The sequence below is a fragment of the Protopterus annectens genome, chromosome 1.part1 (assembly GCF_019279795.1).
Source record: "Protopterus annectens isolate FY-2018-M chromosome 1.part1, PAN1.0, whole genome shotgun sequence".
NCBI classification, from domain to species: Eukaryota; Metazoa; Chordata; order Ceratodontiformes; family Protopteridae; genus Protopterus; species Protopterus annectens.
This window is the reverse complement of record NC_056726.1, coordinates 523675227-523688256: the sequence shown is the minus strand read 5'-3', so window position 1 is coordinate 523688256 and position 13030 is coordinate 523675227. Positions and strand designations below refer to the sequence as shown.

The following is a 13030-nucleotide window of genomic DNA, read 5'->3' as shown; positions in this document are numbered from 1 at the left end:
TATTCATAAAGTAACCCTGCCTTTATGGAAAATAATGTACACAGGTCTTTGATGAGGCTGGAGTTCAGAAATTCTTTTTGCAGAAGTGATAGCTATTAAAAAGATTGTTTTCCATGACAGATGATTTAAATCATTTTTTGCTAAAGGTTCAAAGGGTTTTTGAGTCAGACCTTGTTGTACCACAGTCAAGTCCCAGGGAGGTGAAGAATCCTTTACTGGGGGCCTAGGGAGGAAAGTGCATTTCAAGAAAGCTTTACATAACTTGGAAGAAGCCAAACAGTAACTTTTTATCTCCTGTACGAAAATATGATATGGCTGCCAATTGTAATTTAATCATAGAAAAACTAGCTCCTCCTTTGAAAAGAGCAGCCAGAAAATCAAGAACAGCAGAGTCGGGGGCAATAACAGGGTCAGCATTGTTTCTTAATGCCCAAAGGGAAAAATCTTTTCCATTTGCTCTTGTAAACCACTTTAGTGGAGTCTTTTTGCGAGGATAATAAAATGTTACGTACCGGGGAAGAAAGCCTGGCCTGTCTGACTATTATTGGAACTGAAGAAACCATGCAGTTAGTCTGAGGGCTGAGATCTTGGGATGACTCATCCCTGAGGAGTCTGAGATAAGATCTAGAGTTGGTTCCAGTATCCAGGTATCCAGAAAGGATAACAAAGATGAGACCAAAGGAAGGTGAACCACACCTGGCGAGGCCAGTATAGAGCAAAGAGGCAATTTGTGTTGCCACATTCAGATGTGCACCAATAAACTTCAGACTCTGTACCAGTGTCAGATGTGATTTGGCAAAATTGACTGTTACACCTAGTGAGTGACAAATATGGAGGAAGTAGTCCCTGGATTGTAGTAGGAGATGCATAGTAGGAGCTGTGAGGAGCCCGTCATCTAGATATGGAAACATTCATAATCGTTTTAATCTCAAGTGAGCTTCCACCACTGACATACATTTGGGAAAAGCCTGGGGGCTGTGATGAGTACAATGGACAGGTCTCTAAATTGGGAATGACTGGATCCAAGCCAAAAGAGTGCCTTCGGGAGCGCCTGTGTATTTTAATGTGATAGTATGCAACCTGAAAATCTATGGAGCACATCTTTCAAAGATGGACCAAACAAAGATGTTCCATCAAAGGGAGCATTGATGAAAGATGCCCTGAAAGGCTCTAAAAAATCACATAGCTGCATCCAGGCATGTCTTCTTATGGCAATGCCTGAAGCAGCCACCAGTGAGGTGCCTTCAGCTGTGTGAGAGATGAACCTCATGGACACATTAGAAATTGACAAAAGAGTGAACAGCTAAGAAGATGATCTTTTGAAATCCTCTTTGGACATGGACTCAGAGAGAGAATTTGACAGTCCTTTGGTCAAGTCTCTCTGTAGCCTTGTAAAGTGTGCTAGATAGTTAAGGGACCTCAGACTGAAGGTCGCCGAGGCAAAAACTCACTTTCCAATCTTTCCAGTGCCCTAAACTCTCTGATTGGTGGGTGGACAGAAGAGTTCTGTGCTGCTAGCTCTTTTTTAGTGGCTGCAACCACCACCATTGCATCTACAGGGCCTCCTTTGCTCCAGTGGAGTTTATCTTTTGGGGGTGGGGGATAAGAACTTGTCAGGGCGATGCAGTATTGGCTCAATGGACTCTGGTTCCTTCCATGCCTGGTGAGAGACTAGATCAATAAGCTTGTCTGCCAGAGGGGTGGTCACGCATGACATAGATGGGCCAGAACCAAAACCCTCCAGAAAACACGATTCCTCTGGAGAAAGGTTATCAGAAGACCTTTGTGTTTAAGGATCTCTAATACGTCTTCAAAGGAGACGTCATCAGGTGGTGATCTGGGGTACCTTCTCCTTCTTCAAAATCAGTATCTTCAGTGAGAGATTGCAGTGGGGAATCTATGTGCCTCCTCTTGCATGTTGCATTCTGATGAACCTCCTTGGGGCAATGTTCAGGAGAGGTGTCAGAAGAGAGGAATTTCCTCAATGGAAACTGACTGGAAGCTAGATGGAACCAGTTGTCCCTATGGCATAGGTCTGATGGACTCTAAGTTTGGAACCAACGAGAGAATGGGGAGGAACTGAAAGGAGACAGACATGATTTCTAGAATGAGAAAAAGCACTTCCACAATCTTGAAGGCAGATGGACCCGGTGAAGTTGTGGCTATCTGCACCAGAGCTGAATGTTCCAGTACGAGTAGATCATGAGTCCGACCAGAACTGTGCTTACAGAACGGAATCAGACTCATGCTGTCCAATGTCAAGGCTCCAAGGGGCAGGGATGGATCCAACACTGGAGTCAATCCCAGCCCCACTGATCTGACACCAACACTTCGTCTCCAGGACCAGTTCTGATCTGAAAGCATCAGAGCAGAACTGATTGGGTATGTTGTCAGAGTCAAGGAAGTACTTCTCTTCATATCCAACTCTGGAACTGTCGGAGCTGTTGGATCCTGGGGCTCCAAAACCAAAGAACAGATTGGAGAAGGAGTTAAAACTGTGTGAGTAGTGGAAGGGAGAGTCACAGATCCAATAGGGGACAGGGTCAAGATAACCCTTATCTGGATCTGAGCTCTGAGGAACTTTCACATCATTCTATCCACATCGCTTCGGAAAGACCTCTGGAGGAAATGGTTGAGTGGGGTTTAGAGTGCTTTTGGGGTATTTGCATGAAAGGGGAATGGAGCCTAGGAGAGACTGGATCCAAAAGAAACTCAGGAGAATGATCTGTATGAGTCTAAAATGTACTAGGCTTCAGATCCAAGAGTTGGGGATTCATAATTTGATTTGTAAGACTTGTTGATAAGATAATCAATTCCAATGATCTAGGATCCAAAGGTTAAGGATCTGGAGCATGCATTTTCTTGTTCGAAGTCAGATCTGATAGTTTCAAAACTTTAGGAGATGGTTCCGAAACAAGTCCTGGGAGACTTCAGCAGTGAACACTTCCCATGTTCCAAAGAAGCTTTAGTGGTCTTTTACCAGGGGTTGAGCCCCTGAAGAAGATATATATGAGGGAGGAAGTAAACCCTTAAGAATAAGTTTACTGCATCTGTCAGCTAAGGCTCTTGAATTGAAAGCCGCACATATTGAGCAGTTTCCGTTTAAATGAGCTACTCCTAGACAATATACACTCTCCTTATGGGCATCCGAGTTAGGGATTTTGTGTCCACAAGAACTGCATTTTTTAAAGCCAGTCTGCTTGTTGGCCATGACAGTATAAGAGAAAAAAGAAAAATATGAAAGGAGAAAAATAAGAACAAGACATATTTATTTTTTTAAATAGAATTATCAACAATGGTAACTAAGAATTAAGCTGTTAAAAGGGTAGGAATGAACAGAAAAAAGTACAGAAAGACAAATTACCAATGATGGCAAATTTAAGAAATTACTATAAAAATAGTACAGAAAGTCCTGATGCAAAAAAAAATGAAGACTAAGAGGAAGGATTATAGTAAACAAAAGGAAATGCTAGGGAAAAAAAAAAGAGTTCAACTTTTTTAACTTATGAAAAACGTGAAAAAACAGTAAATAACACTGTGAGAGAAGGACCCTACGCCTGAGTGTGATGACGGTCAATGGGATTTGAGGTATTGAGGATGGACTAGGGCATTATGGGTAGAGGGAGGAGCTGGAGAGTTGAATCCAAAGTCTGAAGTATGTGGCCGAGTCAGATCAAAGGATCGGATCCGAAACCCATTTGTTGAGGGAGAATGAAAAGGACATCAGCTCTATTACTACTTAAATTAATGTGACTAAAAATTACCAAATCATTTTTAAACTTTATTAAATTATCACTTAAAACATGGAGACACATGCATTAATAGAAAAGAAAACAAACCATATTAACATTTTCCATTTACATACATTACATACTAAATGTATCTTTTGTTTCTTTGCAACAATTCTCATTTAGTCCATCATTACGTAAACTACACAGTTCCTCCCTTCCCTTAAACCCCACTCTTCTGCCCACTGAACTTCATTTTGTGTGTATTTTCTCGCAACATGCTCCTTCCCTTTTCCAAATATTGCCTTTCCAGTTCTTTTATCTGTTTTACAAAATTCAATACTTCAAATACAGTTGGTTTAGATTTTGATTTCCATTTTATAGTAATTGCTTTTTTTGACAGCCAATACAATTAAACATAAGAAGGCTTTACTATATCTGGGTAATTCTGTGTCCCAGCTCAAAATAATAATTTCCTTAGTTACAGCTATCTACTCACCCAATATTTCTAAAAGAGTATTCGTCAGGGGAATTTTTAAAATCTGTCAGCTCATTATACTCCCAAAGACATGTTCCAAGTTACCTCTTTCTTCCCCATCACACCTACATTTGCTATCTACCCAAGGAAAAAAACTGAAGTCTGATTCAGGTATAAAATTAACCTAGGCAAACACCTCCAAGTAAAATATTTAATCTTCTGGACTTTGTTGCATACTAAGGAACCATATATAGGTCCTGCCATTGTTTCCTTGTAAATTGCTTTTCCAGTCTCTCTTACCAATGTTTTCTAACTTCCTTTGATTATTTTTTATTGTTATAATGCATTATTATATATGCCCTACCCTTTTTCACAGCAGCTTCTGTTCTACATACAACTATAAACTCTACCAATGCAAGTCTTTCACTTAGGACTCCCCATTCCCTTCTCTTTGCCTATACTCTGATATCAATCCCTGACAGGGAAGTCAGTCTCTAGCCTACAGTCCAAACTTTTTCTTGGCTTCATCCCACTCTATTACCTTTGATTTGCCCCCAGTACTTGGTTCCTTGCTAGTTTTCTTCAGCAAATTACAGATCCCTCATCTGATTTCTATAGCCCTACTTGCAGTCATCCATAATGACAACATGCCCTTTCTCCATTGACATAGTTCTTACAACACTTTCTACAACTTTATTAATACTATGTATGGTTGCTGGTATGTTCCTCAAGGATGTGCATTCAAAATACCACTCTCTTCTTATTTCTTGAACTCCCCCTTTCAACATTATCCTTTTCCACTTTGAATTATAACCTCATGCTTGTGTTATGTATATCAGCCTTAACTGTGTAGCTCTAAAACATAATTTCAAATCAGGCAATCCTGAATCATCTTGTTCTAGTAGGAGGACCATCATATCCCATTTGAATCTTACCTTCTTTTCCTCCAGATATATTCCTTACACTGTATTAATTATTGTCCACAACTTCTCTGATAAATACTTGCCTGAATTAAACATAAAACTATAGGGAGTAAAACATTTTCACTGCCTGTATCTTTCTATCCATATCCATAAACAATACCTTCAAGTTTTTGAGCTTTTGTATTACCAAATCATTTTTAATACAAATTTTCACAAACACTTTCCTTGACTGTTCATGAATGCATCTTCCATCAGCACTCCTCTCCTTTTAAAACTCCTTAAAATTACTAAATGTCGCAGTTATCCTGTTTACATCAGTGCACATAATTAACTCATTGACTCTGGAAATCATGCCTTCCAACAGTCAATCTATTCTGCCAAAATGCTGGCCTGTTTTCTAACTTATTTTTCTCTAATGAATTACATTTAGAAATGAACAGTTCCCCACTGCATTGCTATTGTCTATCAATAAAATACGTTCATTATTTTCAATTTGTTTACCCTTAAACCTTTTGAAACATTACATAATGTTAACAAGCCACCTCACAGTGTTCCATGTGTTTTCTCTTTAATTTCTGGCATACCAATTTTTTTTAATTTTGTACTTTTATTTTAGAGTATCCATCTCTTCTACACACATCTCTTCTAAATTTATTGTGTCAGATTCCTTAATAAATTTCCATGTCTTTATCTCCTAATTTGTTTTCAAGTCCTGAAATATTTCAATACCATCTCATCTTTACATACTTTTCATAATCCTCTGAGCCATTCACTAAATTCCTGTTGCCAGTTTAGTCATAAATGGTCATCATTTTTCCTTGTCTCATTCCATTTCATTCACCCAATACATTTCCAGCACGCCCACCATCTTAACTGATTGTTTGTACATTATCATTTATGGCATTGGAGTACTATATATTTACCTCTTCCAAACAGTATGAACAGAAGGAATTTAGGAACACTTTTCAATAAAGTAGGCATCTCATATTCTAATGAGGGTAAATGAAAAAGGGTGAATACCTTTCTATTTTATTTATTTTTTTATTTTACATTTGTTGACCGGGCTAGTCTAGCTGGATATATTTCCATTTTCAGTAGCGGCCCGGGGAGAAAAGCTCCAACATTAACAGTTAGATCATTACTTAAAATACAGCAACAAGGATGGTAAACATAGCTGAAACATCGTAAATGAAAATAGTTCAAATAAGTATACAAAAATCAGTAATAATAATAAAAAAGCGATCAAAAAAGATATTTACACTAGTATAGAAATCATTAAGAATGGTGAGATGAATTCTATTACACAATAAAAGTGACATAGTGTTATTATGTACTAGGTTGTACTAACAATAAGCAGGATGAATCTACCAAATTGTTTCATTGTGGTCAGCAGTTCAGTTCTTCATCATAGAAATTAAAGAAATATGTGTGAAAAATTGGTAGGGTGTAGAAGTAACCTTAGTAGAGGGAAAGGTTAGTCAGGTTTACAACATGGACATAACCAGTGAGTTTTAAAGTATGTTTTTAGCCTTTGTTTAAAGAGAGGCAAAGAAGAAAGTGTTGTTAGTTCATTTGGAAGGAGGTTCCAGTCTTTTCCCACTGTGTTAGAAAACAGGGAATCTCCAGCCAAGTTATTAGTTTTGGTTATACTAGCTAGAAGCTTGTTAGAGGAGCACAGTGAGTTTAGGTTTTTATAAGGGATTATGAGATTGGATAGTATAGGAGTGCTATTAGGTTGATAAAATATCTTGTGGGTCATGGTTAGTTGGGAGATTTTCAGAAGGTTTTGAAGTTCAAGCCAGCCCAGCTGCTTTAGATTTAGACAGTGGTGCATTTGAAAGGGGTTACCAGTGGCAAATCTGGCGATGCTGTTATAGGCATGCTGTAGTTTGACAAGGTTATTCTTTTTGAGGTTGGTGTATATGGGAGAGGCATAAAGTAGAGTAGAAATTAAATGGGAATGAGAAATTTTGGTTTTAGTTGTTGGAGTTAAGAAAGTTTTGATTCGATATAAGGAGCCAATTTTCCTGTTGACATTTTTAATGGTGTTATTTATGTGACTATCAAATGTAAGGTTGTTATCAATAGTAATTCCTAGCAGTTTAGTTGTAGAGTCAGGGTGTATGATTGTGCTATTATTGGAAATGACAGAGAAATCAATTGGGGTAGACTTATTAGAGGGTGTAAAGAGAAGGAGCTTGTTTTTTTTTTTTGCATTAAGAAGGAGACAACGTTTTGTGAACCATGTTTCTACTGTGTTATACATTCTGAGTCAGGGAATGTAGTGCAGATGGTGAGGTTGCTGAGCAAATTAATGTTGAATCATCTGCATATTGAATGCAGGTGGCCTGTGGGATTGCTACATGCAGGTCTTTAATAAAAAGAGAAAAAAAGAAGTGGGCCTAGAATGGAGCCCTGAGGGACTCCTAGTGTAACATATCACCCTCTCCACTTCCCTTCTAAATCTTCCCTGTCTCTCTTCAGCCCTTATGGGCCTCAACCTTCCAACCTTTACTGCTTAGAATGTAACTTACAGTATCTTTATTTGGAAAGAATACAGTCCCAGTAGAATGATATCTTTTTACATACACTGATCTTTTCAACAGTCAAACTTACTAAAACATTTCCCAATACTAAATTCAGAAAAAAAAACATTTTCTTCTGTGACAATTCCTCCAAAACAATCTCTATTTTCATGAAATCTAGTTTTTATTTGGCTTCTCATCATAAAGTCACCTCCCACATTTTTGATTACCTAAATTCTTCAGTCTTTGAGAAAACCATTCTGCCAGTTCTTAGTTCAACAAGTCCAACTGCCTCATTTATGGCTTCTGTCACTGTATACCTTACTTCAACTACTTCTGTTTTGGTTTCTCTAGCTGCCTGTCGAGCAGTGCATGTATATGTGTGTTTGTAATTCTGATGATAACTGGTAATCATAAAATCATACAAAGGGTTTTTTAACATGCCTTTTAGCTCTTTGTTTTATGAATTTGTACCATCTTTCCTTCACTTATACTTTTTAACTCCTCTCTTTCTTACCAACTTGTTCATTTTTAATGAACTCACATTAGCTGTGAAAATGTTCTCTCTGATTCCCTTAACATTGCTGTCTCTCTCTCTCTCTCTGATGTCTGTTTTGTTTCCTGTGGTATGCACTTTCCTCACTTTTGTTAGTCTCCTTTTTCCTTCCTTCACTTTCTTGATCTCTTTTCTCTTATGTTTTATCTTTCCATAAAGCTACCAATATTGCTTCACTGTAATCCCTAATAAATTCTCCATTATTAATGGCCTTATCTTCTAAATTTGACTCAAGTCTCCTGATCTGTTTTTACACTCAACCAATTTCAACGTCTCATTTAATATTACCATCTCAACTTTGATGTACTGCATTCTGTTTTGTCCCAATATGGCTTGCTCCACTAAAAATATATTTGCCTCCTAACTTTGAGGATTGACAGGAGACACTGATATTTCTTATGATTAGAGTCTTTACCTATCATCCTATCACATTTTTCATCACTCACCTCATCATAACCCACCTTGCTAACTTTGTTGTTTTTGTTCTTTGAAATTCCGCTCTGTTCCTTCAAAATTAAACACATGCTTTTCAGTATGCTTAGCCCTTCTGTGCCTTTTTGAATTCACTCCTATCCATCATTCCAACCTGAACTCAAATGAGCTCCCACCATACTGATTCAAACTATCCCATTCATTCCATAATGGATCTACTACTAAATGGAGGGAGCCACGAATATCCAATTCTATATCTTTTGAATAAGCATCTGCTTAAAAGTGTAGTTTCTGCCTCTAAACAAACACATCATCTCTCTTCTTCCATTTTATTTTTAAGCATTTGCATCATGTTTACCTTGCTCACTACTGTCCTTTATTTGTAATCTCTATTCCTTTATGTTTTTGTAAACTCATTTCTTACAAGTCACTTGCTTCATAATTCAGACTTTGTTTTCCCATTCTTACCTCACATTTATCATCATATTTGTTTCCTTCCTATGCTCCTCTTAGTTGCACCTTGTACAGTAAAAAGAGCATTCTTCTCATAAACACCATAAGCTACTGTACAAATACATACTTATATTTCATTGAAATACGGTTTATGACCCTGTCTTCATACCATACTCACCAGGGAGTTACACCGTCCAACAGCTAGAAAGGTGTAAATACATTTAAAGAACTACAAATTCAAAATTATAAAAATGAAACATACAAATAAAACAAAAAGAAAAAATAGAAAAGCAAAGTAAAAGAAAGAAAAGGCAAACTCCTCTTGATGAAACTCTTGAGCCTTCCATGACTTACTGTTCTGTTAACTCATTTCTCAGTCATGTCTCTTCACTTCTTTTTTTTTCTCTTTGTGCTTAATCGCTGCCACAACTACCATCACCTGAAGCACAGTTCACACATCACTGACATCTCCAGGTTCTAGTGATTATTACAGAATACCCTGACAATTAATGTTATACATTCCTCCACAACATTTCTTCCAATGTATCTGGTGTCTTCCGAGTGAAAAATATCAAAATCAACAATGTAACAATCCAGTTGAAATTGGTAATCTTTTACAGCAGTTAAATAGGCTGATACTGACAGTCCACAGGGAGTTACTTACAAACTATATACTGCCAGTTGTTGCCAGGCAAGCACACACATTCATTCTGGCTTTAGTAGAAAGTGTGACGGCTTCCTATAGTTCATGACCACTGGGACTGAAGTGGTTGCCTTGTTAAGACAAAGACTATATGTTTCCACTGATGTCAATAACTATATGTACAAAAATAATAGCAAATACTTTCAGCAACTTTACAGTGCATTAGCTGCTGAAAACTAAAACACTTCAGAACTTTAAAATAACTTAAAAATAGATACAAGTTACAACAAATAAATAAAAATTAAGGTGGTGTTCTGTTAAGTACAATTGCATTAGCTGCACTTACAATTCAAAAGGAAGAAAACTCAGTTTCACAATAAACACCAGAAACTGGTGGTAACTCACAAAACTACAGCAAGCACTGCAAGAAGTCCAAAGAACACCCAGAAGCTTTAAAAGTGGAAATACACTGTTTTATTCCAACACATTTTCTTTTAGTCTGTTTTTTTTTGTGTGTGCCAGCACTTCACCCGAACTCCTACTAAAATCATAATCAATCAATTCATCTAAAAAAAGTAGAGAAGATGTTAGGAAATCCAATACACTCTGAACTTCCTGATCCAGCTGCAAAACCATCCAGAGCATAGCCATTATTCTCCATACTCAATTCAGGTTCACACCCTCTCTTGTGTGATGCTTGTTGTGACATCACTTCCTGATTTCTGGGAATCATCACCATGGAAATGATCATAACTAATCCCTGGTGATTCTGGTAAAGTAATTTCACTAGCTGGGTTAAGTCATCCAACACTTAATGAATTTCTCCACCAATATTCTCCTGGGAGCTTTCCCCATCCAGAGAAATTAGTCTGGACTTCAAAGTCTTCCATTAAAACCTCAAAAGGAACAAAACTCAGCTTTTCTAATTTTCCAGAGGAACAAATTGATTATGATGGCAGTAGGAGTTCAGAAGAAGGACTGGCACCCAAAGAAAAACAGAGTGAAAGAAATTGTGTTGCAATAAAACAGTATATTTCCACTTTTAAAGCTTCTGGGTGTTTTCTGGACTTTTTATAGTGCTTGCTGTAGTTTTTTGCATTAGTTGCACTTAACCCTAACAACAGACGCTCAACATTTTCACTAATGCAGTAGTCTATTGGTTGTATCACCAAAATAGAGCTAATCCAGAAGAAGAAAACCAATGAATCACAAATAACTGGATAGTAGAAGAGCTCCATGCAGGACACCAATAAAATTGTATAAAGCAGCTTTATTTAACGTATTTAACGCCAAACGTATATAGAGCGTTTTCATCCGACTATCACCCAGACTTCATCAGAATCAAACACATGAGCATCCACATTAGGCTAATTTATACTGATCCCTTAATTGATAAATTGACTAATTAAAAATGTTTTAAATTTTAAAAACACACTGTTCATAAAATGCATTTATATAAAGTGGAATACACTATTTGCATAAGCAAAATCAAATACAAATATAATACAAAAATGTCTGAAACCATGATAAAATAAGCTTATAATTGATAAATGTTTCAATAGATGTAGAATAAATATTTAATATAAATATTAATTTCATACATAAATACAATATAAATAAAAATAGCATAAAATAATTCAAGTTCAGTTGGAAAATCAGTACCCTCAATACTGTGTAAATACATTTATAATTTAGCTGCTCTGAGCTTAAGTAGAGGTAAAATGCAGATAGAATCATTTAACACTGGGAATTTATTGGCTTCCAATGTAATTTGCCAAAAAGTTTCCCTAAACTCTAATTTAGTTTCCCAGGGACCACCTCGTACTTCCTTTGGGACCATTTCAATAACAAAGGAAAAGAACTGGGCATTGTTACAATCAAGTGCATGTCTGTACAGGGCGTTGGTACTATTTTTCTTTTTGACATCATTTAAATGTTCATAAATTCTACGCTTCAGATGTCGCTCAGTTTTGCCAACATAGAAGGCATCACAAGATCCACATGTAACCACATATATTAGACCTTGTGAATTACATTTGGAATGATTATTGTTAACAATTCTTCTATTCCTGGCCTCTATGCCCAATTCTTCACCCTGTAATATATGTTTACACTGATTACAAGCCCCACATTTAAAGTCCCTCTTCGTTTATGTGTAAATACTTGTGAATTAGCTGCATATTCCAGTACATTTTTGATGTTCTGACCTTTCTTAAACACTACCTTAAGGAGCTTATTTTTAAACACTTCCAAATCTGTAAATTCTGAGAATTTTTTCCATTTTCTTTCCAATATAGATTTAACCAGGTATGCGGTCCTACTAAAATTAGTAACAAAGGCCCTACTAAAATCTTCTTGCACATTGCGTATCATTCCTGTTGTGTGTTTAAATAAACCCATACCTAAAAACTGGAGTAGATTTATTCTTTCTCCCTTGTATGACCTCTGTTTGTATACTATCTATAAGTTCTGTTGGGTAACCCCTGTCTGTAAATATACTTTGTAGGAACATACATTCCTTCTGAAAATCTTCATCACAGGATGTCATATGACTTACACGAATATACTGTCCTTTAATAATACTTTTTTTCTGAAATGTTGGGTGTGCACTGCCATAACTAATGTAGGTATTTGAAAATGTGGGTTTCCTGTAGACCATGGATTTAAACCCATTTCCAATATTATGTATTGTAACGTCCAAATAATTACATTGCCCTATTGTCACTTGGTGTGTAAACTGGAGGAAATTTGTAGTTTGACCTAAATAATTCATAAATTCTTCCAGTTTAATCATATCTGCTATCCAAAATATGCAGATATTATCCAGGTATCCGGTAAATAAATTCCAACATTGTGCATAAGGACATGTATGTATGAATTTTTATTCCCAAAATGACAGAATAATATCAGCATAGGTGGGGACACAACTGGCCCCCATAGCTACTCCTTGTCCCTGCCAGTACAATTCTTCCTCAAAAAATAGAAAATTATTTCTTAACACAAGTTCCACCAGTTCCAAACAAAGAAAAATGTCATTTTCTGAAATGTTGTCCCGCTTTCTTAATGCTTCCTCAAGCCACAATAATCCTGTGTCATGTGGGATAACGGAGAATAGATCCACAATATCAATACACAAAAATACTAAACCATCCACACTATATTCAGGCTGTATTCTGCCAAGAAAGTCCCAGGAATCTTTAAGGATATGTGGATGCCCCCCCCCCCCCCCCCATATAGCCTTTAATTTCCAATCCAGAAATGTTGCTATAGGTGATATCTTAGAGCCTTCTGA

General features: G+C 36.8%; 1 protein-coding gene across 2 annotated transcripts in view; it reads right to left on the bottom strand.

Moving 5' to 3' along the window:
- The window catches only part of PEX7 (peroxisomal biogenesis factor 7), a 1759991-nt gene that overhangs the window by 1529166 nt on the left and 217795 nt on the right, over window positions 1–13030 (bottom strand). The window lies entirely within an intron of this gene.